This window comes from Lampetra planeri, chromosome 7 (assembly GCF_965212315.1).
Source record: "Lampetra planeri chromosome 7, kcLamPlan1.2.h2, whole genome shotgun sequence".
Classification (NCBI taxonomy): domain Eukaryota; kingdom Metazoa; phylum Chordata; class Hyperoartia; order Petromyzontiformes; family Petromyzontidae; genus Lampetra; species Lampetra planeri.
The window spans coordinates 3,358,834-3,369,241 of NC_136113.1; positions in this window are offsets into that span (position 1 = coordinate 3,358,834).

Genomic DNA, 10,408 nt, shown 5'->3' on the forward strand with positions numbered 1-10,408 from the left:
GTGCTGCTGCGTAAGATGGAAGTTTGTGGATGGATTTTGCAGTCAGTCTGGGTCTGTCCCGTGACCTGTCAGCGAGCCTTCGACAGTTCACCTGGCCTCAATGTGTACCTAGTCTGGCACAAGCAACCGTGGTGACGTCACCCGCCACTTAGTGGTGAATGACGGTTGAATGGATTTTCAGGCTGTGGAAGTGAAGTATTTATACAGGAGCATGTTTTATTTAGTGTTCACAATTGAATGTTGAGAATTTACTTGGTATTTTTTTTATTTAAAAACGACTTATTCATCTTAACAAATCTCTTCCAAAGCAGGCTATTTTACGAATCAGCTTTACCGAAAGAACCTAAGAAGATGATTCCTTGCAGTCACGAAAGCTTCAAATCTAGAATTATTTTACGAATGGTAGTTCGCCCTTCGTTTTTTAAATATAAACACAATGCACTTCCAAACCTCATACTGTCATTGGCTCTGTTGTGGATTAATTATTTTGACGCAAAGCAATGGAACATCACTGATGTCTAGTTTAATGAATATATGCTGTCTGCAAATGTAATTTTCAGACTTAATTAGTGCACATTTTCAGTTGCATCCTTACTCTTAGGCTGATGCTTTCGGCCATTTGAAGCGTTCAATAATTAGCATCCCACAAATAATTATGCAAATGCATGACCAAATAACACCCATTAAAATAAATGCAATCAGATGTAAATTGGCAATTTTAAACATCGTAGATGTTATTAGAATTTATAACTCTTCAAAAACGTTTAATACTTTCTCACTACACTCACCAACAACATCACTTTCCAAACTGATTCTCAAGAACATTGATTTACAGCTGTTAGCATTGATTAGAAGAGGTCATGAATTAAATATTCCGAGACATCTGGGGCTATAAACAAAACAAGCCACGGTCCCATTGTGCACGGAAGGATAATGCCAGTGCAGCAATTGTGCTCATAGCCGTAAACGGTGTCACCACGTGTCGATGACTTGTATAATCCTTTTTAAGGATTAATACATTTTCCGCCCTGATAAGAACGCATTAATACCGGAGACCGGGCAGTAAATAATTGCACCTGCTTCATGCAGAAGCGGCAGCAGTATAATTACCCTTATCTTCCGATCAAACGTGCAGTCATTAATCTCTGTGCCGTGTTTAATTATGGTGGCATCAACGGACACTTCCAATGTCGCTTGTCAATGGGAACTATCATGAAACGAGCCGTATGTTTTCCAACTTAGTGTGATAGGTGCAGTCCCTTATTCAAGGAATGCAAATAATGTTCGAATATCGTACATACACCGTGCCAGCCAAAGTGCAGCACGTGCCTAACATTCAATAAATATTACGCCAGCGTGTGCACTGTTGATTTAAATTTATAATTTGTTGTGCTAAACCATTTTGTACATCCGTTATGTTAACACCACACAACACTTCATACTGTCACATGAAATCTGTGAGGAATATGCTCATTAGTCAGCCAACAGCCATGCTGTTCAGCCATACTACTTTGCTCAATTAGGAGAGGTTTTTTTTATCTGCATTTTTATACTTACAAAAATGTACGTGGTGCAATTTAATTTGCCTTGTGTTTCCCAAATATATATGTATGTATACTGCGTCTACTTTTCAAACTATTGCACTTTATTTTTCACAGTATAATAAAGTCAATTCCCTTTTGGCTGGTGTACTTGGGGTTGGTTACGGCTCACTAATTACCTAAGTCAACGCTGCCACAACGATTTTGCAGTTGCTTATATAACCATCGGGCCCTTTGTTGAATATGGTATAGCCAGTCGGTCGTGTGAGTGATTTTTGTACACCGCGTGTAATGTGAAGTTAGTATTCTGACGGCAGTACTCTACAGCCAACGAAGCACAGAAACCTGTTTCCATGGCCCGACCCATCCTCCGGATGGGAGATGGTGGTCTTTCCCGTGGCCTACCTGTTACGTGTTGCCATGTTCTCTTAAATACAAACGAACACAGTACCTTCATCTCGGCGAAATAGATATCGTTATTCCTCCGTTATAAGGGCACGTTGAAGGCTATAAACTCAAAGCATGCAATATAGACATTCAAACCTGGGGGCTCGCTGCACTGGACAGGCTCACGTGGAGAGAGACCTGTGCCATCACGCTGTGTCCACTTTTGAGGAGTGGCGTGTGAGGCCTCTGACGGAGAAGACTGCAGATCTTAAAGGCTGGTTGCTTTAACCCCCCCCCCCCCCAACAATAACATTTGCAAGATCTCTAACCGCATTTGTAAGTCCAGGATTGGACTCATCTACCATGTGAAAAGCTGTAAGAAAAAATTCAAGCCAGCCCATATTTGAATATTCATCTCTCAAAACGACAAGGGAATGCAGAGAGTGTACATTTGGTGGCGTCTGTGTGACAGTATTACAATACTCTTGGGTTCTTTCGGTAAAGTCACGTAAATGAAAAAAAAATGAAAATAACTAAATTATAACACGACGTTTCGGAGGCAACACAAGCTTCCGTCATCAGGTGGAACAGCCACAAGCTTCCGTCATCAGGTGGAACATCTGTGACTGTTCCACCTGATGACAGAAGCTTGTGTTGCCTCCGAAACGTCGTGATTGAATTTACTTATTTTATTATTTTTATTCTTACTTTTATTTTTCATCTACGTGACTTTACCGAAAGAACCAAAGAGTATGGACCCTTGCAGTCACGAAAACTTTAAATCTAGAAGTATTACAATGCTTCAGGGCTACGACACACCCCAACCGAATGTTTCAGCTGGTCTCTTCATGGGCACTTTGACTGGCCTGCGATTGTGAGAATGCAAGAAACATTCCCCATTTCATATTAGAAGCACTGAAATAAATGTGCACGTTTCATCCCACTGCACAGGAGCACCTTGGCGAGGGTCAGATGCATTCTGCGTGGTGCCCCCTTGACTTCTTACGAGCGACGGGGATTAATTGCCGTCCCTCCCCCAGTAATTGTGTCCCTTAATATGCAGGGATGTTTTCAACCAGCCTATTACGGCGATATTTCCATGATGCTTGGAAACGGTGGTGTCTTGTTTCCATGAGAACAGCAGCAAGAAAAACAGAACGGACTGAGATACTGTGCGCTGCCTCGCGAGCCAAGGAGCTGTGCGTTCACTTTCCTCCGGCCTGCTGCATGTGGCTGGAGGATTTAGGCACGAAGTTATATTGAAAAAGCTACTGATACGAGTGTATTAAAGACATGTGTTAGATTAGACGACTTTAAGCTAAAATATGCTTTTTTAATCTAGTATTTATACGTTCTCCGGGTGTGTTTAAAAATAGTATTTCCAGCGGTTTATATGTTGACTTAATATCTAAGAAATGGTGTGTAATGAAAGATCTTGCCAATATGATGTTGACTGAGCAGTTAACCCAAGAAAACGAACGTGTGCACTGGCAGAAATTAGGTTTAATGTTTGGCTGCCGAAACGTCCCGAGACGGAATTACTACGGTTGAACAAACATCATCTTTGGTAAACTATTTCCTTACCCATAATTGTTTAGATATCAACATCGTATTTTGTTTAACACAGGCGTGGCTGCAAGCGAGATGCAAAGGGAGCGACATCACATAGCACGTGCGTCTCGCTTTCACCTTGACCCTGTGACCTCAAGACTGCTTCTTGCATCCGCCGAGCGCTACACGCCAGACGCGGTTTGAGAAGTGTGCCCAAGGGCTGGAATCTGGAAATTCGATGGAATAAGTTCAGCGGGGCCGGACTCTCCGTGGGAATGCAAAACTCTTAGGTCTAACCCAGTGCCAACAATCGTGGCATCAGAGAAGCACTGAAAGTATAGAAGACACGATCAGTTGTGTACCTCCTCCGCAGGCCCCCCCCCCCCCAAATAAACTTTAGACGGCCCGTATAAGTCATAGACCATTGTGCCTCAGAAGTAATATTGTCATGATTAACACGTAATTATTCACGTATATTTTATTTTAGATTCATTTCATAATCATATTAAAAAAACACTGAATTATGTGCAATCAATTTAGTCTCCCGCAAAGTGTCTTCCTATTGCAATTTGCTCCCACCGAAAGTTTTAGCCGGGTTTCAGAGAGGCATTATTTCAACTCGGAGATTTCACCCACGGTAATGGATATTTGCAGCAGTCATTGGCAGCGTTTGCTTGTAAAAATCCATACTAATAATCATAAAGAAAGAGTGCTCCGGGTGAGCTAGGTTGCGACGAGAGAGATTGCTGTGCAAGTTTGAAGGCTTTGGGAGGCGGCGGATGGCCGCTACGTGAGCCAAGATCATCCCAGCGCACGCCCGCCCGCACCGAGGCTCTGCAGGGGCTCCAACGGCCTCTTTGCACCTCCATGTGCCGAGGCATTTGGGATGAGCTGCGCTAATATATTCATGTGAAGCAGCATTGCGTACGCTACCATTTTGCATGCGCCTATGTCCGCTGAGGATATACAGCGCATAAAATGCAATGATTGTGTTAAAACGTTTACAAGAGCTATCCGGGGAGAGACTTGCAGTGTGTGCCTGTAAAGTTTGTAGATTATTTTGTTCACGTTAAATGCTAATTCATGCACAAATGATGATGTAACAATAATTTTAATTAAGCGAAAATAAACTTTAACACACGGCGAATGGTCTAGCTTACGGTACTGGGCAATCATTTGTACACTAGAGAATAATACATTTGGTATTTGCATTTATAAATGTTATTGTTCTCGCAGGAAACTACACATGCATTCAGTTTCAGCTTGCTGGGGCCTTGTTCGCCTCTGTTATAACATGGAGCTTTCCCAGAGCATAACCACTCACATTGGACTGAGTTGATTGGGCTTTCTGATTTTGAAGAAGGCACGATGGGATTCCATCTTCACTCATGGGGAACTGGGAAAAATTATACATTACGAGTTGGAATGTGATGCGGCGACTGTTATAATGTTTTGGTTGTCAAGGATGGAGAGATCTTGGGCTGTTGTGAGCCAATGTGTAGTGGAGGCTAATAAAATTGGAAAACCGTACGGTGTTCTCTGGGTTATAATATGCTCCGTAAGGTAATACGCAGCCAAAACATGTCTCGTGTCAATGAAGTAATACGCGTCTGGCCTTCCACAAAGACAAAGAGCTCCCGTGTAGCCTTAACAAATTATAGGAGCCAGTATGTATGTATTTATGTTGAACTTATCTCGCACCGTACGTAGCGAAACATGCCAATCGGAGGTGCTGTTAGCGAGCACCTGTGAAGGGTGGGTGGGTGGCCAGCACCAACGTTTGCTTTAAAATACAGGGGATGAAGTGCATCTTACAGTCTGTGTTGTTGTCATGGCCTTTAAAATGTTTGATCATTGTATAGGGGGAATGTTGTTTGTTTAGATATAGGCATACTGGACTGAATCTTTTTTCTCATGGAAGAAATATCATGCCGTTTCAGTGCATCTAAATACAACTGCTACTCCACCTGTCTTACTGAGCAATGTACTTTCTTGTGAACTTGTAACCATCAAGGAAGTAAATCGTTATTTATAAATTCGGTGGACTGTGCAATTCCTTAAACAAAGATTACATTCATATTGATGGGTGTTCATGTGAGGCTTATTGAACAATGCATCCTTGGAGAACCAACTGCGTTTGCAGAGATTTCACTGGAAGGTTTAAAGAGGTCACGTGTGCTGGCAGATTTCACATCGTATTGATGTAAAGGGGCCGTCCATAAATAACGTCACGCACCTACGGGGGGGGGGGGGGGGGGGGCAAAGCTTTGTGACGTCATATTTGAGGGGGGGGGGGGGGGTCTGACTTTTTGTGACGCCGTGTGACGACGGGCGGGGGGGGTCAAAAATCGTCCAAAATCGCGTGACGTCATTTATGGACGGCCCCAAATGTCTCGTGAGGTCAAGTAATGGCTCGAACTTGAAGCAAAAAGGTTGCAGGTTTCTCACCCTCGGAGTCTGTTGGGCTCTCAGTTTACAGCAAAACCAGTCAAGCTAAGGGACTCAGTTCTGCTGAAGTCATTACAGCTTTTTAAAATGAAGTAATAAATACAATCTACAAGATTCGATCAGTATTTCTCAAGTCTTAAACCTTGTACATCCATCAAATATGCGTACCAGCTACCGCCCAAAAAACAACGTGGAGAAGACAAAACCTAATGAATCAAACAGGCCATCGTTGTCATCTTCCTCCTCCTCCGACCCTAATTCCTGACCAGGTATGTGTACCTGGCCACATCTCTCCCCCAGCCCGACACTGTGCTCCTACATCGGCTCAACTGTCCGGCCACCAGACCTCTGCCCATTACCACCCTCCATCTATCCTCATCCATGCCCATTTCACCACTTGACGCATGTGCCCCACTGCCTCTCATCCACGTTGCACCCATCAGACACCCTCACTCACTATCACATTCCACCTTATTCTGCCTTTCCTACCCCAGCAACATCAGCTCCATTCCCATCCCCTGTCCCTCCATCCATTCCATCACCTTCCTCACTGAACGCCGTCGGATTGCATCTTAGAGCGCCCTGGAAAGGACGCTATATAAATCCTAAATAGAGTAGAATTGCCCCCCCCCTCCCCCTTCTCGCAATCTTTGTAAACGAAGCACGAGACACAGTTGATGTAGACACGCATTAACGTTTTAAAAGGTGGGCTGGTATATTATGCCTTCGTGTGTGGGAAGCCTGCCCCAGAGGCTGCCAAAGAAGCCACAGCAAGCGACGTTGCCGGTGATGGAGGAGGCGGACGAATTGTGTCCTCGCGGTACAGGCACCACCCAACAGGGCTTTGATGGATTGCAAACCCAGCGTGCGGATGTACGTGTATATGTGGGTTTGTACACATTGTGTGCACGAAGCGTGTGTATTCATTGAGTGCGTGTGTGGGGAGCGGTAGTGTTAGTAGCGGTTAGCGCGCTGCGCTACGATCCCGGCGACCCGGGTTCGATTTCTGCTCACGGTCAACACCAGTGACGATTATCTGAACCGGCCCTGGGCCTCCCCTAGGTCGACTCAGCCTCAAATGAGTCCCTGGTGCGGTGTGTAAACATCGCCACTGGGGAGACAAATGCGGCCGGGCGTTGTGCTGGCCACCCACCCCCTCGCGTGTCGTGGCAGCCTTCATAGGTGCTCGCTAACAGCACTTGCCCCTACAGTCTTTGAAGGCTACACTGCTGGATCTTTGTCTTTGTTCGATATTAACCAACGCTAGTTCCCTGCTCCATTCTCAAGGCGACATAGTGAGGCTTGCTGTCCTGTGAATGCTTTCAATGTTACCGTTGTGCTTTATGTATTCATTCTTCTGATTTACCTTTTACAAACGTAGGTTTGTTTGTTTGAGCACATCATTTTCCAAAGCAATTCCATCCCCACTTGCGGATACTATATTTCTGGACGGGGGTGGCGGGGGGGGAGAGGTCTCCATCCGATTCGTATCCGGGCTCCGTCACCGTTTCATTCTCGGCATGCGATGTGGCCGGGCGGGAGAAGAGTTCCAAGAATTGGCAAGTGCCATGCGGGCGATGCCATCATTTGTTTAATCAACACTCTGCACAGCCTCGGCGTCTCATCGCTCCTCCAGTGCTTAATAGGCTGCATGGCCAGTGCCAGATGTGATTTATTTTAGGATGCATCTCCTGGCAAACTCTCCTTGTCAGTACGAGTTACGTTTTGGTTGATTTGGTAATGCGTGCTAATTTTCCATAACTGAAAAATTCAGTAGAATCTAGTCGTGGAATGTGCTTATTGTAGAACATGTTCCATAAATTATGGACGCAAGTAGTTTGGCGTTATATTTTTAAGTGGATCCTGTACGTTGAATATCTTAAGTGGAAAATGTAATGGGGTGTAATTTCTTTGTACCAATTGTTATGGCTATATGAGGATCATTGAATGCATGTGTGTGAAGTTTATGCTTTATTATATCTCCAAGTTCTGCTTTGCTTCAGAGCTGATAATTTATCCAATTGCCATGTTTTCACAGCCATTTTTACAGAGTAAGACAATATAGTCATGTAGGGTGCGTAATTAGCACCTAATAAATATATACGTGAACAAAAAATAATTGCTTCTTGCACAAGAGAACACATCTCAGAACTGTACTGAATGCACAGCGAACACATTTTATCACTTTGGAAAGTTTCCGAAAATTACTTTTTTTGCAGTTACATATTCTGAGTGCATCGAATACCATTGAGGGCCCTGCATGTGTGGAAGGGGGCACCTAACGGAAGTGCACCTCTTACGCCACCAATGATCTAGCAGCTATTGCCAGTGTCATTTTGTTCAACCCCTTAGAGGCTTTAGAGAGCTCGCCAAATGGCTCTTGCCTGAAATAAGGCGTCTGGCGAACGCTTGTGAACAAGGCACGGAAAGTGATAATGAGGCTGCTCTTGCTGCATGATAAAGGAGCAATTACAAGGTGTCAGTCACATTCCGGAGGGATCGGCAGCGGTGGCACTGCTTCGGGGGATTGCAAGCGAACAACAAACCGTGCAGTGCTGCGAGCACTGTACAGCCACTCGCTCGCCAGAGAGCCTCCGTCTCGTGTTTGTTTATGGATCCAGCCTCCCTCACGTTTGTCATCGTTAATGGTTGCTGAGAAAAAAACACCGTGGCTTTTGTACCCACCTACCCGTACGCTAGGCGGGCATTGAAAAGAGACCTTTCCGGCCATTTAAAACAGAATTGCTATTGGTTATGGGAGAGCAGAGTTAACAGACTTCAGTTTGTGTAGAAACACATTGTGTTATCTTGAAAGGGAGCTCTTGTGTTTAGACGGTCGTCATCGAGAGTCGAACGTGGCTTGGTACAGAGTTGCGTGTTAAGCCGAGGACTCACTTAATGACCGGGTGATTTTCCCAAAGCCAGAGTAGATTTCTAAACACTCCTCTGCTTCACATGTATTATGAAAACAGGCAATTGATCTCGAGGACTTTGATGAGCTGTAACAAAATGCTCGATGAGAGCCAACTTGTGAGGATGTGTTTTGCATTTTCAGCAAATACCAAATTAATCGATAACGAACCACTGATGGCATTGCCTTCTGCTCTGGGTTTGTAAATCAACACAGCCTCCACTCCATGCGTCCCCAACAGACGCATCTTTGCTGTGTGCTTTGAGTTGATGCCAAATTATCTTCGTGTTAAGTTTTTTCATTTGAATAGGACTACTTCAGGCCTGAGATGTGTGCTTTGATCCTATGAGATTGGCCCAGCGGCTTTCAAAACCTAAACACTTATTCCTCCTGGATAGTGCTGACATTGAGAGGCTCTTCAGACCTAGCAGGCGATTTCAGCGCTGTTCCTGTGCATCACCAATCAGTCCTCCAATCAAGTAGCCAAGGAGTTATAAATAACTGCAAAGAAATGTTGAAACCTATGTTGAGACCGTGTTTTTTTTCTTGTTCATATTTCACATGGGGCATGAATTCCGTGGAAAGGTTCACCATTAACACTACGTATGTCCTGGTTCCATGACGAGTATGCCCATATTACTCTTTGTGTTATCGAGGATTGGATGAAATGTGTACTGGGTTTCCTTTCGCTCTCTCTATCTCTAATGAAGAGATACGATTCCTCTGGGCATTGTGGTGTAAAAGAGTACTGATTGGGGTTAAAACTATTCTGACCTTTTCTGAAGCAACCGTCATTAAAAGCAAGGGAGGGCTCAGACGAAGAAGCGCGTCACCCGTTATTAAGGTCCGTGCTTCATGGATTACCTAAGCTGTGTTGTTAACGCTCTGGATGCTGTTTCCGTGATTCTGCCGTCACTGCCTAATAACGACGATGCTTAGTGGGTTGACGTCAGCTGGCTTGCTTCTTAGGACACCGGGGGTGTGTGCTTAACCAACAACAAAAAATCAATAGGGCTTTGGTCTCAGCAGCCGATACAATTGCACACTGCACCCACACATAACATCTCGACTCCGATTCCCAGTGTTCCTGTTAGACTCGCCAAAATACTGCCAGAACGTCAAATAATGACATGTCATGTGTTATTGTGAAATAGTAATCTGGACGTTAGTAAAATTGTATGTTGCGGTTTGTGTTGTGTGATGGGTAACAAAGTTAACCGTCACTCTCGTGCGCGATATATGAAAAAGGAATAAAGGTCAATGATGATATACGATTCCATCACGCTTTACCGGGCTATTGATACGCTACAGCCACGTTTTGTATGAGCTTCTTTGATCACGATGGTGCCGTGGCTGTGACTGAAAACCCACACGAGAACGATCACTTTAATCACGGCCCAACGCGAACATTTGTTCACATTCACTACGCTTGTCGCCTGAACACAGATGTTATTTTCCGGTGTCTTTCCCGCATGTAAGTCATGCACCGTAAATGTATCATCGAAGTGCAGTAAAGAATACTGGATATGTTACAATTGGAGAATTCATCATGAGATCTTCTTTGCTAGTA